Below are 25,588 nucleotides of genomic sequence, written 5' to 3'. Positions count from 1 at the left end.
AATATTCTCTCTGACACAATTCTTGCTTTTCTCCATACCCTCAGTTCAAGGTTAGAGTTTTGCCCACTTCATTTTTAAGGTTATCTTTTTAGTGAAAAATCCACTTTCTAAAATCCTTCAACACCTGAATTACCTGAAATAGGCTGGACTCAGGTCATAACATGAAAAGCAGAGCCAAGCAGTGCTCTCAAACAGACTGTACCTCGCTGATGATGCTGAATGCTATGTAGTTTCATGTGATGGGCATCTCATGTATGTGTTTCACCCTTTGATGCTCAGTAAGGCCAGACATGCACACAGGTACTTATATCCCCAGTAATTACATTGCAAATGACTTGTACCTTAAACCCTTTATGAAATTATAAATGCTGTAATTCCAGGAACTTACCATCATAAATTCTTATAGACACCATGGTCAAGTCTTCACCAAGAGTAAATTTCCGGAACATTAATGAAGTTGATAGGGTTATCCTGAATGGAAAGACTTATTACCTTCAGAATATGCAGGTCACAATAACTAAAAAGAAGAGAAATGAATGCCAAAAGGAATAGGCAGGTTAACACAGGACTTTGGAGAATAATAGAAAGAAGATGGTCTCACAAAGAAATAGAGGCAGAAGAAGGAAGAGCTGGGAGTCATGAGAACCCAGACTTTCTTCTAGATGTTCTTATTTAGCTATATGTGAAAAAATAAAATAAAAAATAAAAAACACAGCACTTGACTCAGTTTCTCCATGTCTTAAATCACAGTGCAAAGATATCCTAATATTCACATTTCACAGGTGGAAGAAGGGAAAGAAATTCTCTACATCAGAGCTCATGGAAGAGTATTCCATTTGCAGTTATAAAGTTTGATAAGAAAGCAGGCACTTCATTGTAATAAGGGGAAATTTTTTTTTATATTTTAATACATTGGCTTGCCAATCTCTCTGCTGAAAGAGAGCTGTTCTGCATAAAGCACTTCTCAGTGCTACCGCTAGTTTTGGAAGTTTCTGTGGCAAGTGAATAATGGAAGAAATAACAAAAATATCCTAGAACCAACAAGAACTTTGCCCCATCTGTGGCTAAGAGTAGTATGGCAAATAAGGGGAAGTGCTTCCACACACACAAGTTAATCAACCATATACTCTGAAGCATAAGATTTGATTAACCTTAGTGTGTGCAGGTACAAAAGCTGCTCTGAAGGTAACTTTATTTTTCCTTTCTTCTTCTTCCCTTTGAAGTGATAGCACCAGGTTTTCTGTCTAGTTCTGGCCATTATTTACTATTCTGTATGATCAAACATATAGTCTTTGTAATGATATCCACTGTGCCACTCTTTGAAAGCATAAAATGACTCACTGAACCACATTCAGCTATGGACAGGCACAGTTCTTCCTGTTGACCAGGATGAGATTAGGAGAAGTTAGTATTAGGCATTCTAAAATACATATCACTGCCAAAGGCTACCCCATAGTATATTTGGCATTGTATATAATATTTATTGCCAAATATAAGTCCATCAGCTGTACTGTCAGATGTCTAAAGGCAGATAAGGGAAATATGTTTATCCTTATACAGTGTTTGGCAAACTGAGACGCATAGTCCTTCTTGGCTGTCTGTAATCATGATCACACCCAAATACACCAGCAATGGAGCAAGTGAGCTACTCACAACATAAACAGATAAACAAAAAATGAATATGGTGAAAGAAAAATGGTTCCAAATTCTCATCTGCTATTAGTCCCTCCTTCTCTGGATCATCATCAGCATCACTCAAAATTGTGCCAAACTTAAAAGCCTACAGCACCATCCTCCAGGTGTGCTGAAGCAGAAGTGTTAGTCTGTTTGCCTTTACTTCAAGGCTGCAGTAACGTATCTGGCCCATGTCTGGTCATGCAATTTAAGAACTAGAGATTGCCTTAAAAAAAGAATTTCAGTCCTCTGTAGATTTGCCTCTCTTAGTCTTAAGGGAGTCTGATAGTTGGCTCCAGTTGTACTGAGTGGATAATACTAAGTGATCATTTAATAAAATATTGAAATGTAAATACTTAGGCACAGTTAGTCACTCAGATTTCCCGAATAATCACCCCCATGAAGGGAATGAACACAGCTCTACACATAAAGCATTCAAGAGAAAAGCCATCAGAATAGGTGTCTCTTTTTCAACATCATGCAAATTAGTTTCTTAGCTCTGCAGGGAGGAAGCAGATCCACCTTTGCAGACTGTGGGGGAAGAATAATACTCCTAAATCCTAAACAATACCTTCCTGTGGTATTGGCTGGACCAGTAGATCTAGTTTCTGCAAAAGAATCTGCAAAAATGTGGGAGGAAATAGAAGGAAATGTTATTTAAAAAGGCTTTTTAATCCTGGATAAAGAGTAGGTCACATCCCAAATTATTTGGAGATGGGGAAGTCGGGGAGAGGTGCGTGTGTGTGTGTGTGTGTGTGTGTTGTAATATTGGTTGTCTACAGTTCTGCATTTGGTACATTTTACTATGCAAACACATGCACCTATATAATGAAGAGCTAGCAGCTTATTTTACCCCCCAAGAAACGCGTTAGCTGGGTTGTCAGACTGTTCTAAAAAACCTTTTGGAACAAGCAATTACGCAAACCAATAAGTATTTCCACAGGCTTTCCTTTGGTTTTGGAACTGAAAGCATCCGTACCTGGATGGTCATGGTTGAACCGGGCTACGCAAAATGCTCAGAAATGGGTATTCTCATTGCTTCAAAGACCAATGACAAATAACCGTCCAATTTACTAAGGCTTCTTGGACATTGTAGTCTTTTCTGTTTCTCCAGCATGTACATTTTTGAAGCTCATGGGAATATAGAATATCAGACAGTGAATAATTCTCAGGGGTTTTAATGAACCTAAGGAACTTTGGTCCTTATTTATTTATTACATTTACATTTCTTTTGAAACTAATCACTAGCCAAATCTCATGATTTTTTTTATGTCTCACAGTGTTAAAGACTTTGCTTTTTACTTAAAAAATATAGCAGTTATAAATAATGTACAGAGAGTAATATCTAATTCAGAAAACAGAGCTGGAAGATATGTTGAGAAACCAAGTAGTCCATCCTCAAGGACTCAAGTCTAGCTCCTCAAGGAAAGATCAGTTCTATTCACATCATTCCTGATAGATGTTAATAATTTCTCGAAGACTTCCAGTGATGAAGAACCTACAGCTTTCCTTCATTAACAGTCCCAGAACTTCAGGGTCATTAACTCAGTTTTCTGTTTTTCCTTTTGTTTTTCCCATATGGGAAATGGGTATTCCATCTGATACAACATCATACTTAGCAATAAAATCTGGAATTGGTTATCTTCCAGGGTAGCTGTTGTTTGAAAACTTGCAGGGCATTGGACTGATTGTGGGAGGTGGTAATTGCCTCTGAATTACTTTTATTTATTTTTTTTTCCTTTTCCCCCCACCTCTTTCCTTCACTTATTAAACTGTCCTTCTCTTGAACCAAGTAAGAAAAAACTTCTCTTCTTGCTTTTCCTACCCACCGGGATGCAAACGAGTGAGAAGCTCATGGGTGCTAAGTTGCTGGCCATGATCAGCCCACCACAGATGTTCAGCAATTGCAGAAAGGGGTTAGCCAGGACTAAGCTCCTGCTGTTGCAAAAGTACTATAAGTACTTGAGCCACATATATATACATGTATGTCCTGGTTTCAGCTAGGATAGAGTTAATTTTCCTCCTAGTAGCTGGTAGGGTGCTGTGTTTGGGATTTAGGATGAGAATAATGTTGATATCACACCGATGTTTTAATTGTTGCAGAGCAGTGCTTACACTAAGCCAAGGACTTTTCAGCTTCTCGCTCTGTCCTGCCAGCGGGCAGGCTAGGGATGCAGCAGGAGCTGGGAGGGGACAGACCCAGGACAGCTGACCCAAACCGGCCAAAGGGGTATTCCATACCATCTGATGTCATGCTGAACAATTAATATGGGGGGGCTGGCCGGGGTGGGGGGACCGGCTGCTGGGGATAGGCTGGGCATCGGTCAACGGGTGGTGAGCAATTGCATTGTGCATCACTTGTTTTGTACACATTAGTAGTAGTAGTACTATTATTATTATTATTATTATTATTATTATTATTATTATTCTTTCTTTTCTGTCCTAATAAACTGTCTCTGTCTCAACCCACAGTCTTCATTTTCCTGATTCTCTCCCCCATCCCAGAGAGGGAGGGGGTAGGGTGAGTGAACGGCTACTGTGGTGCTTAGCTGCCGGCCAGGTTAAACCACAACAATATATATATGTATATCAGAAGTCTCTCAAGACCCCTTTTCTGAAACTTGCTGTCTGTCACCCATCTGCAGCCTGGAATTAATACACACACATAGGCTCTGTGCGTGCCTGCTCTGATCAGAGTTCATGGTGCTTGCATGCACCTGTTTTTAGGATGTGAGATAATCTGGGATTTGCTCCACCAGAGTTTCAAAACTTATACAAAGGTTCCTCACTGAGATGAGAAAATTTAATATGTTAACAGTCATTGAATTCTGAATTAAGAATAAGCACAGATTTGTGCTTAAATTACAGGGTAGTCTTAATCTTTAGTTTAAAACTAGATATGTATGCACAGGTAGATATCAGAAGACACTGCACTGAAAACACACCCATCAGGTAGTATTTCAGGATTACTTTCTATCTGTGCCGCAGCCTGAAGTTCAAGACCTGTAGTCCTCTGAGAGTTCAGCAGAGGATCTCCACCACTGCATTCTATGTAGACAAACAAAACAAAACAAAACAAAACAAAGCAACAACAACAACAACCAAAAACCAAAACAGACAGGAAGGGAGGAAAGGAGGGAGGGAGGGACGGAGGGAGGGAGGAAGGAAGGGAGGGAGGGAGGGAGGAAGGAAGGAAGGAAGGAAGGAAGGAAGGAAGGAAGGAAGGAAGGAAGGAAGGAAAAAAATAACTCAATAAGTTTTGACCTATAGTGCTGTGTCAGAAGAATCTAACCTCCTGTACATGTAGTGCTGGATATTATTTATGTAGATAGCTCTCTCTTACTAGGCTGTATCTTTTATTTTTGCCCATTTTTGTGAGGAGGAAGTACACAATTTCACTCTCTTTGGCTATAGTTATTTTCTTCAGGGAAGGATGAAGTACTAGGGTGAATACAGCTGCTTTAACTGAGGCAAATGCACGCACACTGCATATGAAAGTGCTAACTGAAGGTATACATTCCTGTCTTTCAGACATACTGTTCTCTTGAACATCAGGCTGCTACATTTCTTTTTTTTTTCTTTTTTTTCTTTTTTTTTCTTTCATTTTTTTTTTTCTTCTTGTAACTCATACGTATTTTACCTTTACATAAAATCCCATGTATGTGTATTCTTATTAAGGCCTATTTTATTATTCTTATTAAGGCCTATTACTTATTTCGTTTATTATTTAGTCTCCCAAGTTTTTGCAGTGCTGCACAGCACTGGAATTGCTGATGACACTTAAATCCTGTGTTGCCAGAGGACAGTTTTCTTTGTTTGTATGATCTAGATACTGCATGTAACCCATAACCACCTGCAGACACACCAGATATGAAAAGGTAGACTGTTATCTTTGACATGTGGATCTCTGAGGTTTGTTTCAATTATTATTTGTAGGATGTTTCAACAGAGAACAGAGCCCCTTTGCACTTGAGGCTGTATAAACACGCAGCAAGGGATGATAGTTACTCTGAAGAGCCTACAATATAAATAGACAACAGAATAGGGAGTGAAAGCTTTCTCTGAGACTTGTTCGAAGTCCCACTGCAGGGAATAGCTGTGAATAGTATTTAGGTCTCCTGATCCCCTCAAGTCTGTTGCTTTATTCAATAGGCCATGTTGTCTCCCTCCATTTAACTCCCTTCTCCTTTTCTTTTTTCTATTGGATAACATTCATCAGCACAGGTTTGTGCAGATAGACACTCAGTTAAAAAGAAAAGCAAGCAAACAAACAAATATGTCTGAAATTAAGCACAGAGGAAAAACACCCCTTCTAAGATTTGTTACAGTAGTCTGTGAATAGAGTAGCAGCAACATTCATGACTTTGCCTATGGGATAAATAACCCATATCCTGTATAAGGAAAGTGAATGTGACTTGCGGAAAACGGAGTCCACAATCAGTAAGATTGTAAAGTAGGTATGTTTATTCAGCACTGGGCAGCACGGGGGGTAGTCCCGCCAAAGTCATGCACACCTGACGTGGCAATTTGACATGGTTATATGCAGCAAAGAGTTACATATGCATGACGTTTCACAATACGCCTATACATATTCATAACCTGTCCCCGCTTCATATTAAAATTAGTTCCAAGGAGTCATTTCCATAAACTCCTCCCATCTGTGCTTGCGCAGTGTATTCTGGTGGTGGTCGTGGGGATGAAGGTTGATGACTCTTCCTTGTCACCGCTAGTTGACCTCTTGTCTTTGCGCAGACTCAGTTGCTCCTTGGCTCTTGTCCATCCGCAGGACCAGTTCCTACCAGTTTCTGAAGACAGGCTCACACTTATTAAGAGACTGACCTTGGTAAGGGGCCCAAGGCTTCTTGCTTTAGTTCATTTGCACAATGCACCATAGTTAGCAAAGACACTAAGTAGCATCCTAGTTTAATGCCGTCAGCGCTCTATCGCTACTTGATAAGGTTCTCCTAACTCCCTCTCTCAGTCCCCCCTTTTCTAAAAAGTTAGTAAATTCTTTTACTATTTCTACTTTCAGTATAGTGTTTCTCTATCTAACACTCTTTCAAAATATCTGTTAGACTCCAGTTTCCGTCTGAGTTGATTCTTTTTCCACTCGCTGTAGGAGTTTCCTGTACTCTTAAAACACCATAAGGTACATCGGATCACTACGCAAAGAACCATGGACAAAACCACGACCACGATTATTGTGATAAACAACCGTTTCAGCCAGGTTAGGTTTGGCAACCAGGAAGTTAATTTTTCTACCAAGTCTGTAAATCCCCAGGACGTATCATCCTGAGCTACTGCATGCAAAATTTTATTCTTTTCCCAAATCTTCTCCAGGTCAGTCTCAGTCTGTTTTTGTTTGTTAACATATACACAGCAAGTTTGGTTTATGACTGTACACAGTCCTCCCTCCTTGGCTAAAAGCATATCTAATCCCATCCTCTTCTGAAGCACTACTTTGTGTAGGGAGGAAATTTCTTCCCGTAATGCCGAAAGAGCAACGGCTGTGGCATTTTCAATAATTTCTAATGTGGCTGAGATATTTATGATAGCTTTTTCTAATTCACTTATTCCCAGGGATGGAATCAACCACCTTACAAAACTATGGAATCCCGTGGGTCTCATCACGGGGGGTTATTCAAAACAGCACATGTTTGTCCAGACTATTTCCGGAGGTGGTTCAATGAATATACCCCCTCGAGGGCTAAGACAGCCCCCAATACAATGACCCTTCCAATTTAAGGGTAAGCTTTTTCTAGCATGCCCATCTCCACATAGCCAATAGAATCCTTTTTGTAGCTTGCAGATTTGTGTGAGAGAATTGAGGCCATGAGATCCTGAGTTCGTATCCTTTTTATCAGCACATATTGTGACACCTAAACCACAATCTCTAATTTTAGTAAGATTAAAAGTTCCTACATATTCTGCCATACTGCAGTTGTCAGGTTCCAGGGCTAAATAACTAAGTGGACCTGTACCTACGCATGGGGTTTTATCGTTTAAGCATCTGGTATATATGTTAACATTTTTGCGTGGGAGTAGTTCAAATCTCTCCCCTAGATGTTCACGATCATCCTTGCCAAATGGACATGTTCCATTTCTTGGGTGCGCAAAGGTCAATGTCCAATTCATACTGGGTATGCCCCATACGGGGAATTCTAGGTTGCCTCTAGGCAGCACTGTACATACCCAACAGTCAGAAAGGTTGAAACTATCACTCACTGCCTGGATGAGTTTCACATAGGTATTGTGCTCCCACTGTTCAGTTTCCTTGACCAATGATACCATTAAGACCGTGAGAAATGTAACCTTCCAGGTTGCACCTAAGTAACCTTCCATGGGGTCTTGGGTGCCTTTTTCACTCTGGTGTGATGGATCCAACCATTCTGCTCCTTGATTCTGATCACTGTGACCTTGAACGGTCCTTCCCACTGTGGTTTCAAGGTCTTCTCTGCAAGAGACTTTACATACATATAATCTCCAGGTCGTATATTGTGCACCGGTCCATCTAACCCTCTACCCCGAGTCCCACTCACATGCTTTCCAATTTCATTCAGCTGTTCACCTAAGGCCACCATATAGGAGGTCATAATTTCATCCCCAGCTTGCATGGATGTCCCTCTTTGTATTCCATAGGGTCGTCCACATAACATTTTAAAGGGGCTTAGCCCTTCCTTTGCCCTTTGTCTAGTTCATATACTCAAAAGGGCTAAAGGAAGAGACTGAGGCCAGGCCAAATTTGCTTCCTGTCCCAATGTTACAATTTGCTGTTTGATTAAGTGGTTTATTTTTTCTACTTGGCCACTCGACTGAGGGCAATATTGGAGTATGAAGTTGCCAAACTATACCCAAATGGCGGCTAATTTGTTGTACCACTCTTGAGATAAAGTGTGGTCCCCTGTCAGAGGATATAGTTGCTGGAAGTCCAAAACGTGGTATTATTTCTTGTAGTAATATCTTAGTTACCTCCCGAGCCTTGGCTGTTCTGGTTGGAAATGCTTCTGGCCATCCTGAAAAGGTGTCAGTTATACCAATAAATACCGGTACCCCCTCTTTTCTTGGGAGTTCAGTGAAATCTATCTGCCATTGTTGTCCAGGCCCATTACCTTTTCCAATTTGGCCCATTTTTGGCTTGGGAGTGTTCTTAGGATTAGTCTGGAGACAAAGATCACATTGCTGAGTTACCTGTCTTACTGTGGTATACAAATTAGGCCCTATCCATTTTCCATTAAAAAACTCTTATGCTACTTCAGCTCCCCAGCATGCCTTATTGTGTTCTCCAGTTACCATTCAATTTAATATGGTATCACAATTCTCCCATCATTTATTTACGTTAAACCTGTAGGTAACATTTTCCGTTTACATCCTAGAATATTCTACTTCATTTTCTAAACCTTTTGTTAATGCCTGATTTTCTGTTCCTGGTACTAGTGCCAAAATTTGACTCTCAGATGCCCGTTCTGCCACCCCTTTGGCTCCTGCATCAGCCAATCTATTTCCCCTTTCAATATCAGTATCTTCTGCTTGAGGTAGGCAGGTATACCGCTTGGAGTAATTTCAGTATCTCTTCTGCATGTTTAATTGAGGAAGATAAAAGTCCTCTCTCCTTCCAAATTGCCCCGTGTGCATGCACCACACCAAAGGCATATTTCAAATCTGTCCAAATGTTTGCCAGCTCAAAAGCTCTTATCAAGGCGATGATTTCCACCTTTTGGGCTGATGTTTGTTACCGCATATCCTGTGAGGCGAAGTCCCTAGCGGATGAAGCTGCTGCCATCTATATACCAATCCTCCGCATCTTCTAGGGGTGTATCCTTTAGGTCTGGTCAGCTGGAGTATACCGTGTCCATGGTCTTGATGCAATCATGAATGGGTAATCTGGAAACTCTGTGACTAAGGAAAGAGGCTGGGTTCACAGTATTAGTGCCGAAAAAAAAAATTTAGTAAACTAATAGTCCATTATACACGTTCCTTTTCTTCTTCAGTAGCTATCATTTGCATATTGCTACAGTGTCCCCTTTTCCCAAAGGGGTCTTTCAAGCTTCAAGATCACAGTTCCCGAATATGGTGGGGCTATTCTTGAACCCCTGTGGTAACACTGACCAAGTAAGCTGAGTTTTCCGTCCTCTATTAGGATTTTCCCATTCAAAGGCAAAGAGTTTCTGGCTTTCAGTTGCCACGGGCAGGCAGAAAAAGGCGTCCTTTAAATCTAGTACCATGAACCAAACTTGACTGTTTTTCTCAGTTTGTAATTCCAGTCATTTTTCCCAATTTAAATTTCAAGCATTGCAAAAAAAAAACAAACGCCTTTTCCTGTTGGCCACTTGCTCCTATTACATTTACAGACTAATTAACACAGAGAAAGAAGCTCCCTTAACCAACAAAAAATTCAAGCCTCTCTCTTTGTTTCCTAGCTTTATTTCAGCTAGTGGACCTGCTAGGGTAGATGCCCCAGGTCCCCATCATTCCTGACTGTTGTAAGTTTATCCTGCAGCCTAAGACAGTTTCTTTCTGATATCAGGGGCCGATTGCCCTAGAAAGAGGCTAGCCAGTTGCCTCTGTTTGTTTTCTGAAGCCAGGTCCAAATTTTTTGTCTGTTTAGATTTTTTTTTTTCTTCATTGCATTTCAAAGTTGGTCCAAAAATTCCATGGGGGTTTCTTTTGGACCTTGTTGGAACAGATTCTCAATTCCCAATTTAACCAGATTTTTGTATTTACATAATTTCCGGGGTGATTCCGGGGTCTCAGTGGGGGGGTCGGTCAGGGGAATGCAATCGTTGACAGTTCCCTGAGCGGTCCCATTGGCAATCTGAGCTCACACATGAACTCAGGTTGTTTTAAGACTTAGCTGCTTTTCTGTTTCCATGACAACTCTCTCGGACCCATCACGGTCCCTCTGCCCCAGAGGGCTCACACCTCACACCTGAGATTTTGAGATCTCAGCCTCGGGTTGAGGCGGAACTATTAACATTCCTACATCCTCTTTCCCTGCTCATTCAACTTCAAACAGCTCTGTTAAATACTACATGCCACACAACCTTTAACACCTTCAACAACCCTTTTAACACTTCCTTTATCTTCCTCCAGCCTGTACTTTTCTAATGCCAACACCAAAGGCTCAGTCAGGGGCCAACTTAATTCCATACCTTTTCCCTCCACGATGCTGAAACAACATATCAGTATACAACATTTCATCCTATTTTCCTTCTCTCCTCAAAACCAACATTAATTGCAAGATAGCGTTATAGTCGATTGATCCATAAAGTGGCCATTTAGCTTACATAGTGGCCACCATTGATTGCAATACTTAGTGAAAGTCCTCTTGCTTTCTGTGGCCCCCATTTCTAACAATATCCTTCCAATGTGCCAATATGCACCCAAGGAGGCTTTCTTTAGGACGTCTTTGTTTTGGATTTTACCCATTTCCTTGATTTCCCATTCCCTTTTATTTATTTATATTAGTTACTGTCCCTTGTTTCAATTTCCACGCAAACCTTTTTATTGCCGGTTTTTACTATCTTTTCCTAATCTTCTTCCCAAATGTCCTAATTCTCTGGGATTAAACTCTTCTTCCCACATACAAACTTTACTATTTCAGATTATTAATGAGCCCCGTTCCAATCATAAATCCACAGGACTTCGGGAAAACACCTGAAGCACTCAGCCTTCCATCTTCTACACAAAAAATACCACCTTTTTCACAAAATTTACATTTCAACAGGACCGAACTTCAAGCCGAATGCCAATTTTTCTCATGCACTTTGTTAGTAAGCCCACACAAAACAAGGAATCACTCCTGTGTATCCGTCAATATGGGGGTTTAAAAAGGTATTGAGGCCTAAATAAATTCGCTCTCCCCCTTCTTACCAAATTCCCAGGACTCAAGCCCGAACCACCAAAGAAGTGACTCCCTGTGTTCTACCGCTTTGATAATCAGTCAGCCCCCCTCCCCCGATACTTGGGAAACTGACCAAACACCACCGAATATATTACAAGATGCACCGCCGGGCCCGTATATTGGGCAGCACCAATCAACACTTGGATAAAACAGCACTTCTTTTCAGTCTGTCATGCGCTTCGTTCATCTCCAGCCGCTCCCCTCGCGGAGAATACGGAACCGCGGATCGGAACTCTGCACTCGCTTTGCAGCGATGCTGCGTCTTACTCACACAGCACAATCACGCAATCCCACACAGAGGCCCCTAGCACTTCTCGCTCATACCACAAGAATATCACTTAAAACAATAACCAAACTTGTTTGTATCGTCTCCGGCTGTGTTCCTCGTGGAGTAATTCACTTCACAACAATACTTTGTCTCAAACACATACGCTTACACAAACGCTTTCAACATGAGATACCCAGACATCCACAAATAAGACATACAATTATTAGCGCTCCTATTAATATCCCTCCAGCAGCTGCAAATATTACCCAGATAACCTTGTCACAATTTCGAGAGGCCCGCTTACCCTTCTCCTGCTTCTTATACAGTCATTAGCAGGTCCGTCCTGGCTCCCAAAACCGGGATGCAGCGATAACCTCGGATTTGCTCGATCTACTCCCAAGATCGCTAGCGGCTATTCCATTGGTCAGCAAATCCCCCTTGATTCTGTTGGTCAGCAAATACCCCTTGACCCCTCTATCGGTCACCAAATCTCCCTTGACCGCTCTATCGGTCAGCCTGTAGGGTACCTTCCTCCCATATGGGGACTATGCTGCACGCCAGATGTCTCTGTGCGATTTACCAGCTGCCCTGGCCATGCATATGACTTAAAGGCCCTTCCTGTACTGTAAAACATACCGTTTGTCCGCAGCTTCAGGAGGTCTTTGTCTGTTCCCGCGGTGAGCAGCCGAGAGTGGAGGCTCCTCTGAGGAAAATACTCGGGGTGCACCTAGGGGCATCCCATCCGCAGTCGATCCTGCAGCTGAGCAGAGCGTCTCCTGCCTGGCTCGCCAAACTGACTTGCGGAAAACGGAGTCCACAATCAGTAAGATTGTAAAGTAGGTATGTTTATTCAGCACTGGGCAGCACGGGGGGTAGTCCCGCCAAAGTCATGCACACCTGACGTGGCAATTTGACATGGTTATATGCAGCAAAGAGTTACATATGCATGACGTTTCACAATACGCCTATACATATTCATAACCTGTCCCCGCTTCGTATTAAAATTAGTTCCAAGGAGTCATTTCCATAAACTCCTCCCATCTGTGCTTGCACAGTGTATTCTGGTGGTGGTCGTCGGGGGTCGTGGGGATGAAGATTGATGACTCTTCCTCGTCACCGCTAGTTGACCTCTTGTCTTTGCGCAGACTCAGTTGCTCCTTGGCTCTTGTCCATCCGCAGGACCAGTTTCTACCAGTTTCTGAAGACAGGCTCACACTTATTAAGAGACTGACCTTGGTAAGGGGCCCAAGGCTTCTTGCTTTAGTTCATTTGCACAATGCACCACAGTTAGCAAAGACACTAAGTAGCATCCTAGTTTAATGCCGTCAGCGCTCTATCGCTACTTGATAAGATTCTCCTAACTCCCTCTCTCAAATGTATGTTTATTTGTAGTCTTTGAAGGACTGGCAAGTTTAAGATGATATACAGCTTAGTCTGTACTGTATGTGTACGTGTTTGCTAGGGCAGTGTCATCTGTGGGGTAAAGGTAAAGAGTGGTATTTGGATGGGAGCAGGAGAAAAAAATGTCTTTGAATATTTTTCATTATTTCTTTTAAATCTAGTGCATGCCCAACATCAATTTAAACAATCACCCCTAAGTTAAAAGATAATTTGCATGGTATCCCTGGACATTTCCTGGTTTTGCTCTTAAGCTCTGGCAGATTTTTTTTTTTCTTTTAAAACAAGATGACAATTCAAGCATCTTTAAGCAAAATTTCAGTCATATGATACATGCATGACCATTGGACATTCCTCATTCCCATGCCTTTTCATCTTGTTTAGTGATCTACATGAGTGCAAATAAAAATCACATTAATGCACAGATCGTTTTATGAGCTGGGGATCTTGTACAGTAGTGAGCACAGCAGACTGTAAATCAAGCCTCTTGGATTCCCTTCTCATCACTGGAAAAGACTTCATTGGCAATCTTTGGAGAGGACATTTAAGGTGGTATTTTTAATCCATACAGTGTAAACCAGAGTCCTTTGTGAGATTTATGTTGAGGTCTTCTGAATTCTGTGTAAGCAGAAGCCTGAATGTGAGTAGAGTCACTTCAGAGCTTTGTCCCTAACATACTATCCTAGCAGGTGCTGAGCACACCTGTAATGAGGTCTGTGCAGTGATCACTGCTACTGTTGAGCTTCTTCCTCACTTTGAAACATGGTCCACAATTTGCAACAGAGGGTCCATAAAACCTTTTGAATGTTCTATTCCTAAAACGTTTGAATGCTGTATCTCAGAGAGGACTGTTAGGCATCACAAGTGAAATCTTTCCATGGGCTTAGGGATATCTATGTGAGAAAAATACTACAGTTCATTGCTCTGGTGGGAAAAGCTACCTGTTAATCAGAAAGAATATTTCACAGCTAATTCATTTGATACTTGAGTTCAGTACTGTCTCTACCCACAGGTTTGTTGTGTTGCTTGGGACAAGCTAGCTTCCCTGTCATACAGCATCTCTGTTCCCCCTGTTGCAAAATAGTGAATAACAACTACCCTTTGCCTTGTTTGCTTAAACAGCAAGTTCTGCAGGCAAGACAGAATTCTTTATTATGCATATGAACAACATCTGGCCTAGTGTGCCAGGTGCACAAATCATTTATTTATGTAATTATTTAAAACATGAGCTGAACTGTGATAACAAATCCATGTAGGCACCCTTAGTCCGGGATGAATATAAGGTAAGTAGAGTGAATTCTCTTTCTTTTTTAGAGCTTATTCTGTATCACCTCATATTTGCTACAGGCGAAACACGTGAGTTGTCCAAGATGAGCTGGAATAGGATCATCTGTTACTCACAGCTACTTGTTCATGTGCTCAAGCCTTTACACACCTGCCTATAATGCTCTTAGTAAAGTAAGGGGTGTTTACAGTGTCAGTTGTACTAGACTTGACTTTGAAGGATAATTGAACCTCCTCACCCATGTTTAGGCAATGCCTCTTATTGCCCCTGGGATACTTCAGGGATGAGGAAATTGCAGGAAAGCTCCAGAGGAGCTTTCGCTCTCTGATCAACTAAATGTCAATGAAATAGGCAGAAATTTGGGGAAGTAAGGGCTGGCAATCAGTGCAGTGACTACTTGTTCTGCACTGGTAAATAGATGGGTATTTATTTATCTTCTGATCCAGAACAAAATCAAGCAGGTTATCTGAAACCATCTGTGCTTTGCATTAACCTGTCTTCAAATTAGAACAGAACAGGAGCAACAAGCTTCTACATCCAGATAATGTGCTCAGCTGAGATCTAGCAACTGAAAACATCATTTTCCAGAGATTATAGTGCTTGCTGCATTTCAGCTGAGATGTGTGTGCTGTAGATATAGCATGTAGCAGAAATCATTAAACCAAGGGCGAGGCAAGCCCAGGACAAACACAAAGTATGCAAAACTGTTAGAGCATTTCCAGAAAATTACTAGAATAAACAACCATATAATTTCAGATACCTCTGCATCAAATTCTGCTCTTGAGTAGGTAATATAAATCTGGAGAATTACACTAAATTGTACTGGATTGTCCTGGTCACAACAACAAAACAATTGATTGTGTAACATCAACCACAAATGCCTAGCAGGAGCAATAAATACTTGCTTTGATTCTAGAAATGCAGTAATAGCAGATTCTTTCTGTGTGCATCTTTTCTTCCCTTTTGTCTTCCCTAATTCAAATTAAGTATGCCTTTAATGAAATTAGATAATTATTTTTCACTTGAACTTCCTTTTGCCCATGTAGGTATGCCATAAGGTTTTCTTTTTTCTTTTTTCTTTCTTTTTTTTGGTCAACCAATATTAAGTGGGACTGGTTTTGCTTTGTATTTTTACTGAGAAATCTATATTACTAACAATATCAACACTGTATTAAACCTGAACTATGGGAATAATTTGTAATCACACTGAAATTAATAATGTCACATATCACATGGAGAGTCACAGAGCGTGGAAAGTAGAACTACTATTAGCTTGGGTTATTATTACCTTATTATGGCCATTTAAATAGGATGAAATTCTGAGAATTTAAAGGTCATTTTGATTTAGTCAGTTTAGTTTGTTATGTGTTTAGAAAACTAATTAAAGAACAAATAACGTGGTTATATCAATTCTTAATGGAAAATATGTGTGAAGAGGCTACGTATTCTGAAACCCAACATAATAATGAACATTGTTATAATTTTCAACATTCAGTATTACTTCAGCTCAAAAATGATAATTTTTCCCTTGCATTAAAATGGTTTAATGTAATTTTGCTCATAATATTTTGAAAGGGATGTACTATGAATATTTCCCCCCAGGCCTGGAAGACTAAATGATCTCTTGTTAGTTTGAGCTTTCAGAAAAATGACAAAAATAAATAAATAGGGAGATGCATAATAATCTCTGAAATAGCCTTTAAACCCCATGACTGACCTATAATTTGTTCCTAAAATAATGACTGTCAATTGCTAAATGTTTCCATGTTTCCATGCAGCCTTAGACTGTGATGACAGTTCTTCTGCAATGCCTATTCAATGAAGTACCTATGCTTATACCTATGCCTCCCCCTCCCTCCCAAAATAAGAAAAACAGGGTGCCTTTAGCTTCAAGAATATCGAGCACCTGTAAAAATATAAGCCAGGTTTAAATACTTGGTTGAATAGGAATGGAAGTTTATGCCGTCTTGAGTATTTTGCAGAATAATACTGTTTTTCCCAGTTGTAATTTGAAGCTTGCTCTGAGGTGGACCATGACAAATGACCCACAGAACACATGGCATGGCTACGTACCATGTTTGTGCAGAGGCAGATGAAGAGGCCTGTAGCCAGATGAAAGTTATGGGAGAGGTTTCAATCTGATGGGTACAGGATTCCCAAAGAAGACAGTGTAGTCACGAGAAGAAAATTAACATCCTAATTATGGCCTGAAAAAATGTTATAATGCTTTTGGCTACCAATGGCAAAATGTGCCTGCTTGTCCAGTTCAAGACTTATACACCGAAGTTTTATGCTTACCCTTTTTTACACCACTAATACATCAAGATCAGTGTTACATGAATGTGTGAGAAACTAAGTTGTGTTTTTGCAGTAGAGAACTAATTTTCTGTATTCAAAGGTAGTTGTGTAGTCATAACAAGGAGAAATGCTAAGTAGATAAGCGGACAGTAGAAGGCTGTGGAGCTGGCTGAAACTGGCCCTTATCTGCCACGGGGCAGCTGCTGGATTATTCTCACAGGGGCTATCACTGCAGCACCCCCCCACTACCAGAACCTTGCCATGTGAACCCAATACACTGAGGCAGTTAGCTCATTACTGGTCTGTAAAGTATCAGGGCTTAAATTAACAAATGAAACCCTAAATGTGATGGGGGTAGAAGGGGCTGGGATAACAGTGCCACTTTTGGGGACACCAAGCTGAGACTAGGGGATAAAATGATCACTGGGCAATTATTGTATGCACCCGAGGCAGGGACTAACTTGTTGGGAAAGGATTTGATAATGAAATTGGGCATTTGAATAGTAAATTGTTAGGCTGGAATAACGGTGTTATTAATGGGATGCTCTCAGCCCCTTGGAGCAAAGATATATTTGCCTTTGAGTGGAAAGACCCTGAAATGGGGCAGAAGCAGCAATACAGATGGACAATTTTACCTCAGGGTTTTACAGGGCCACCACTTTATTTGGGCAAGTTCTAGAACAAATTTTGGAGCAATTCCAACCTCCAAAGGAGGTGTTACTGTTACAACATGAGGATGATCTTTTATTGTCAGGACAGGAGAAAACAGTTGTGAAGGAAGCTACTAAGAAGCTATTAAACTTTTTGGTAAAAAAGGACTTGAAAGTATTGGAAAATAAACTAAAATACGTAGAAAGAGAAGTCAGGTATTTAGGGCATCTAGTGTCTGAGGGAGAATGAAGAATAAATCCAGAGAGGATTCAGGGAATTGTTGAGCTACCCCTACCCAAAACTAAAAAGAAGTAAAAAGCTTTAAGAGAAAGAGTTTTTTTAGGAGTCACAAAGTCCAAAGGAAAACAGATACTCCCTGAGGGGAGAGAGATGCTGAATGAAGTGCTAATGAGGCAAATATTAACTGTTTTACATCAAGAGGGTCATTGGGGAATTCAAGCAATGTGTGATGCTGTGCTATGGAAATATATATGTGTAGGAATATATATACTTGGGCTGAACAAGTACGCAAGAGTTGTGTAGCATGTCAAAAGGTAAATAGGAAAATCATCCGCAGTCAGCCCAAAGGGGGCGAGAACCAGGAATTCAACGCTTCCAAAATGTACAGGTAGATTTTACAGAACTCCTTAGAGTAGGTAGATTTAAATACTTATTAGTCTTGATCGATCATTTGTCAGGGTGGGTGGAAGCTTTCCCTTCAGTATCTGTGACTGCGAACATAGTAACTAAAGTAATTCTAGAACAAATAACTCCCAGGTATGGAATTGTTGAAAATATTGACTCTGATCAAGGAAGTCACTTTACATCACAGATATTACAAGGGGTAATGCAGGCTCTGGGGATTAACTGGGAATTTCACACTCCCTGGCATCCTTCCTCTTCTGGAAAAGTGGAACAAATGAATCAGATAATAAAAAGAAAACAACTAACTAAATTAGTTCTAGAAACTCGACTCCCCTGGACAAAGTGTTTACCTTTAGCACTTCTGCAAATTCGAACGGCACCAAGGAAGGATGTGGGAGTCTCATCATATGAAATACTATTTGGGTTGCCATACCTGGGCAAAGAGGAGTTACCTCAGTTCAAAACAAAAGATGCTTTTATTAAGAACTATATACTCGGGCTGTCGTCCTCTTTGTCATCACTCAGGACCCGTGGACTGTTAGCTCAAACCCCACCCTTGGAAGCCCTGATCCATCCATTCTGAGCAGGAGATTGGGATCTAATGCGAACATGGAGAGAACTGAAACTGCAGCCTGAGTGGGGCGGAATGTTCCAAGTGCTCCTGACTACTGAGATGACAGGAAGAACGGCTGAGAAAGGGTGGACTCATTCCTGGGTAAAACCATCGGTTAACCTTGATACCTGAGAGACTGCATTAACAAAGACTTTTAAGGCTAAAACTGTTAAAACTATCTATTGTAAACCTTTAACTTCTCCTTAGAAGAATTCTTAATGAATTAATGAGTAAAAGGGATTGAATTACACAGAACTGGAGTGTTTCCAGGGAACACTCCCTCGAAGTGGGAGAAAAAGAAAGGAGGGTATTTAATCCCCACCAGAAGAATCCTTATTAGTTTGATTTTTGTTTTTCTTAATTATTATTTCTTAATTATTATAGGGGTGTATATATACATAGAAATGATGTATTTTAAGTTTATCTTAGTAATACCTATTCTCAATGGACTAGTGATAGGATGGAGGGAAAAATCAGCATTTCCAATTAATCCAGAACATCTCTCGAGTTCTATCTCGAAATAGTTGTTGGATTTGCACCCAGATGCCTAGAAAGACTGAAAAGGCCTTGTCCCTGATTGCTATTTCCAGCAGCAACTGTGTCTGGATTCTCTAGATTTCTCAAAATGACGGATCATACTCAGTCCTGGGAAGGAATAGATTTTGAAGCTGAGCTCCCTTCACATACTCCTGGCTACAATATACCGTTTTATCAAAGGTGCCTTTTAAACAACATTGATAGAAACTCAGGGGGCAATATTACTGACCCTGGGTGTGGAAATATTATCCATGAAGTAGGGAATAATCCATACTGTACCAAGTATGATAGCCATGGGAATGCTAATATACATAATGCACACCAGATACAGCATTAGAATCCTGTAACCGAATGGCCTGTCCCGTACTGGCTGTGTGGCAATAAAGTCAGGAAGGTGTTGCCCCTAGGATGGAAGGGAGCTTGCACCCTGGAGGCAATAATTCCAAATGTAACTATTATTGAAGACCCACAAAGCCAAAGCCCCCTTGAGACCACACGCAGAATTAAGCGGACTCCAGATAATCCTCTAGTAAAATTCTCTAGCACTTCACAGTTTTCCAAGGTGTTTTTTGCCTTGGTTAGGGGTGTGTGAATTAGAAAAAGCTATTGCAAATAGCTATAATTGAAGAACTAGAAAATAAGTTAGATAAATTTGTAAAAATAGTACTCTAGAATCAAATAGTATTAGATTTATTAATAACCTCATAAGGAGGAGCGTGCGCTGTAATTAATACTAGTTGCTGTACGTACGTAGACCAAAGGGGACGAATTGAGACTGATCTCAAAAATATTGGGAAACTAAAATCCTACATAAGATTTCTGAAGAAGACACTTCTTGGGAAGTTAGAGACATTTGGGAGAAACTAACTTCGTGGTTACCTAACTGGAACTGGCTTAAGCAACTGTTTGTTGGTACTGTAATAATAGTGGTATTGTGTGTTTTAATTTGTTTGCTTATTCCTTGTATTAATTCCTGTATAGCATCTTTTGCAAATTGGAGCTTTGAACAGAAACAATTTCCCAGTGCATTTGAAGAGAAGTATTGCACCCTAGTGCTAAAGAGACTCGAAAGCTAAGAATGTGAGGAAGTGCAAAAACAACAATAGGAGTAAGAAAAGAAGAGGAGGGAATTGTGAGAAACAAAGTTGTGTTTTTGCAGTAGAGAACTAATTTTCGGTATTCAAAGGTAGTTGTGTAGTCATAACAAGGAGAAATGCTAAGTAGATAAGTGGACAGTAGAAGGCCTCACTGTTCCAAAATAAGGTGGAAGCTTGAGAAAAACAGGATGAGCAGTGTGAGAACAGTAAAACAAAGATCACAAGTTCTCAAAACATAAGAAAGGAGAAAAAAAAAAAAGGAAAAAGGAGAAATTAAAGGGTTGAAGAAAAAAAATGTACATATATGGTACAGAGGAGTGTCGAGTAGCTTGTGAACCTGTAGTACTCAGCCAATGATGAAACAGGGGAGGTGACCAGGTGTTGGGTAACAGGGAATAAAAGGTTATGATTTGTTTACTAAAATGCGCTCCTAATTGGCAGGATGCCCGCCATTGCAATCGCGAATAAAATAGCTTCACAGAAGATCCTGTTTGAAGAAAATTATTTGAGATTTTTTCTCACAAATGCTACTTCCTTTACCAAGCTGGCATTAATATGAAGGTTTCATATTTGAGAGGAGCCAAATGAAAAAGGAAAAGCTGTTAATTAATACCATATTTTCCTAAGGAATAACATTTTTGATGATAGCAATCAACATTTTTATTTTGTGGTTTTGGTTTCAAACTGAATATTTCCATTTAGAAATTCTTCCCCAGGGTTCTGGGGCCCTGTGGAAGTCAAAAGTCATGTGCCTTAAAGAAAAAAAAATCAGCTCCTGTTTTTTCTTTCCAAAAAGTAATAACAAAAAAGTAATGACATATTTCTGTGTTGTCCCGCTGTTGAGTCAATCCAACTTGCACTTAAATATGAGGTCTTCTAAAATCATAGATATTAAGTCTGAAAGTGATCTGACATGTCAATCCATTCTATCTCCCTGCAAATGTACAGTCAATATTCAATATGAACCCATTACACAACACCTGATGCAAAGTCAGTCAAATACTCATGTGACCTTCCATTTTATTCTGGAAAGGGAGAAACAAAGGCAGCCTCCATGCTGAGAGATATGGAATATGTGGTAAAGATCTCAAGGCAGTTTTGCATCCAGATGGAATTACAAGAGGCTGGATGAGTGCCTAATTCCATTTCAGTTTTGCCAAGGCCAGGAAATCTATTGCTAACACATTTAATTATTCAATGTCTTATCTGGAAGGTGGTGTTTCTTGAAAGCTCAACATTCTAATGCTGGTGTCAGACACCTTCAGCAGAGGAGAAGTGGATGTCCCTTGTACATCACCAGCAGCACTTCCTACAAAGTTAGGGGATGTCACTGTATCTCTTATTCAGAAATCAACCCTCCCAGCTTATTCAGGGAGAACTGACAAGGTTATCACCAGAGGCAGGTTGCTGGGAGCCTGGGCTGAAAACAAAAATGAGGGCATATGGAGGCTAATATCCAAAGAGATAGCTACCTCCTAGAAGCACTTGCCTGGAAGAGGTGCACGAGACTGAGGGGAGTGCCTGTGTAAATATAACCCTCTCCTTGTCCCATCCCAGGAAGTTTTGAGACCAACCCATATGTGCAGTTGCCAGGATCTTAAAGGAAGCAACTGGATTGTCCTTTTGTTATTGTGCTCTAAATAAAGTTTCCGAGTGGAAATCTGTTAACCCTGGACGTTGCTCCTATGTCTGCTTATATGCAAGACCTCCTCCAGCAAATCAATCCTTACATTGTAATGGCACTCACTTGACAAGATATGTTTGGCTTGGTGCACTGCTGCTATTTGTTCTGTGTGCAGCATCACAGAGGGATGTGATGCATAAGAAAACTGAACAGAGGAGCTCATTGATATTCACCAAGGTCAAAGAGAGCTGGCTGTGCAGCACAATAGTGAAGTGGGGAAGGACTCAATTGCCCTCAGTGCTCTGTGATGTACTGAAGGTACTCAATGCAGGTTTAAAATAAAAATAGAAATGAACACTTCTGTGGTCACTACATCTTTCATAAATATTACTCTTCATTTTGTTCTTTGCTGATGTTCCTTTGACTTTATTTGTTCATCCTTGCTATTCCCTAATGAGAGCTCCTGTCTCCCAAATAAAGGATGAGGGACCAGACTGTAGTCTTGGAGAATCACAAGGCATGGTATTTGATTAGTGACTAGATGACATGTAGGTGCACTGCCCTGAAAAAGGTTCTATGTACAACAAGCTTTCCTGGCCCAGGAGGCAACAACCCTCAAAGACATTTCCCCGAAGCACTGTCACTTCAATGCTTCTTGCTTGGTCTACCAAGGGGAAGTGCAAATGGAAAAGGAGAAACTTCATACTTGGAAAGGTAAAGACTACCATCCAGCTAATTCAGCTCAGTGGCTTTGTAGCAGTCTGGGGTCACAGGTTTGGATGGGTCAGAATACATCCACCATCCTCTTCCCCCCCCGTCAATCCAGAAACAAAGCAGTGAGAGAGGAGCCTTTAAACAGGATATTTTAAATCTTCTTCTTTTTCTCCTCCTCCTCCTCCTCCTCCTCCTCCTCCTCCTCCTCCTCCTCCTCCTCCTCCTCCTCCTCCTCTTCCTCATTCTCCTCTTTCTTCTTCTTCATATGACTCTTGGCATGACATTGGACTGAAGCTAGAGTTCATAGCTTGACTCTGAAGTTATTTGTGCAGCAGGTTTAACTGAGGTAGTGCTGTGCAGTGCTCCAGGATTCCTTAGCCTGGACTTGGGCTTATGCATGCAACAAAATACATTGAAACACAGACGAATATTAGTAGAGAGCTGTGGAAATAAAACCAGACAGTGCCCATTTACCTACAAATATTTTCTTAAATAAAAGGGGAGGAGCACAGCATACACCTTAAAACTATTTCCTGACAAAACTCAAAGGGTTACAGTAAATGTGGTTACATTAGGCTGGTGCCCAGTCACTAGTGGGGTTCCACAGGGCTCCGTTTTAGGGCAGTTCTCTTCAATGTTTTTATAAATGATCTGGATGCAGGACTTGAATGCATACTAAGTTTTCAGATGATACTAAATTAGGAGGAGCTGTTGACTCCCTCAAGGGTATATGGGCCTTGCAGAGAGATCCTGACAAATTAAAGTGCTGGGCAATCACTAACTGTGTGAAGTTTAACAAGAGCAAGTGCCGGATTTTACACCTGGGATGAGGCAATCCTTAATATACATTCAGACTGGGGAATGAGAGGCTGAAGAGCAGCTCCACGGAAAAGGATCTGGAGGTTTTGGTTGACAGAAAGCGGAATACGAGTCAAAAGTGTGCTCTGGCAGCCAAAAGGTCCAATCATATCCTGGGGTGCATCAGGCAGAGCATTGCTAACTAGTCAAGGGAAGTAATTGTTCTGCTCTGCTCTGCACTAGTGGTACCTCACCTTGAGCACTGCATGCAGCTTTGGGCACCAAAATGCAGGAAGGACATAAATCTATTAGAGAGCTTCCAAATGAGGGCTACAAATATGGTGAAGGGTCCGGAGGGCAAATCACATGCGGAGCAGCTGAGGTCCCTTGGTTTGTTCAGCCCAGAGCAGAGCAGACTGAGGGGAGGCCTCATGACAGCCTGCAGCTCCCTCACGAGGGGAGCGGAGGGGCAGGCACTGAGCTCTGCTCTCTGGGGGCAGCAGCATGACCCCAGGGAATGGCATGGATCTGCATCCGGGGAGGTTCCAGTTGGATATTAGGAAAAGGTTCTTCACCGATAAGGTAGTTGGGCACTGGAACAGTCTCCCCAGGGCAGTGGTCATGGCACCAAGCCTGCTTGAGCTCAAGAAGCATTTGGACAATGCTCTCAGACATATGGTTTGTTTTTTGGGTGGTCCTGTGTGGAGCCAAGAGTTGGACCCAATTGAAATTCTGATCTCTGCTTTGGTTTACATCCCACTGCAACATCAATGCAATTCCTTGCTGCAATCTGATTCGGCTGCATATATACTGTATAAAACTTTCATAGCCTCATGAGTATGAGGCTGCTCATTACAACAAGGTGACCTTGCTGGAAATACGCCCTTTGATATTTTGTTTTCTTTTTGCTGAAGTCAAATAAATAAATATATACACCCCCCAAAAAATACAAACAAATAACAAACAAAATAGAGTAGTAGAACAAATGTTGGAATCAGTGGAACAAACTTACCTCTAGGTAAGGATGGCCAGTGTGACATAAATGAGAGGTGCATTCGGAGGACAAAATCCCTTCTCTGGTCTTCTGCTCTGACATTCCTTTCCTGACATGAGGTTAAGAGGTATATTTGTTGCCCCCTGCCCTTTTAGTACCTAGGTTTGATTTTTTCTCTGTCCCAGAACCAGAGTTCATGCCACCTCACATTACAGCTGAATGATACCTGATAACATCTGATCATACAGAACACTGGGGCTGTTTCTCTGATGCTCTACATTACACCTCCAGATATGCTTACATTTTAAAAAAATATTTTTATTTTATTTCATTTCATTTCATTTATTTATTTATTTATTATTTTTTTACTGTGGGTAGCAGTAAAAAAACAGTGTCTTCAATCTGGGTTGACCAAGTCCAAGTCAAGTTCAGGCTATGGGTAGCGTGTCTGTTTTGGTGGCGTCACACTTTGAGCTGCACAGCAGAGCAGTTAATAAACTGTGTTAGTACATCTCTACCCTATCCAGGAAGCTCAGAGGACAATGAGGGTAAGTTCCCATCTGTCTGCAGAAGAATGTATAGACTTCCACTGAGTCATGAGCTGGACTTTGTTAATGTGTAATGAAACTAATTAAAACCTCATTTAACCTAATTAAATATTATGACTCACCTGGTTGCCTTGTGAAGATAATAAAACCTGACAGGACTGAGGAGGGGGGGAGATGCAGAGGAAGGATAGGATGCGAGATGTTTCTTCCTCTTTGTGTCTTTTTGGCTTCTTACTGCAAAGTCACATTCTGTCACGTTATATACACACCAAAATATTTAGAAACACATAGGGCAAAGATCAGCTTGCAAGCTTGAGTTCATGACCTCTGCCAGCACACGGATCTCTCTGCCAGAGCAGCACAGCATCCCAGAGGCAAGTCAAACAAAAACAGTCACAATAATACAATCAGGTAAACAGAAAAGGCAATTGTACGTCCAGGACCAATCCTGAACAGAATACATTTTGGCATGTACCTTAGACCTTGAAAAAAAGGAAGCCTCCAAGTTTACCAGCAGAGTTCACTTAAATTTCTATGTACCTT

General features: G+C 41.0%; 1 long non-coding RNA gene across 1 annotated transcript in view; it reads right to left on the bottom strand.

The window, feature by feature from the left end:
• Positions 1-9,141, bottom strand: part of LOC121063010 — a 257,279-nt gene extending 248,138 nt beyond the window's left edge. Inside the window, exon 1 of the long non-coding RNA XR_005815785.1 lies at positions 9,106-9,141. This is a non-coding gene — a long non-coding RNA (uncharacterized LOC121063010). The remainder of the gene's footprint in view (positions 1-9,105) is intronic.
• Positions 9,142-25,588: the final 16,447 nt, after the last annotated feature.

Source organism: Cygnus olor, assembly GCF_009769625.2.
Source record: "Cygnus olor isolate bCygOlo1 chromosome W unlocalized genomic scaffold, bCygOlo1.pri.v2 SUPER_W7, whole genome shotgun sequence".
Classification (NCBI taxonomy): Eukaryota; Metazoa; Chordata; class Aves; order Anseriformes; family Anatidae; genus Cygnus; species Cygnus olor.
The sequence above is the reverse complement of the archived record's forward strand: the minus strand, read 5'-3'. Positions and strand labels throughout refer to the sequence as shown.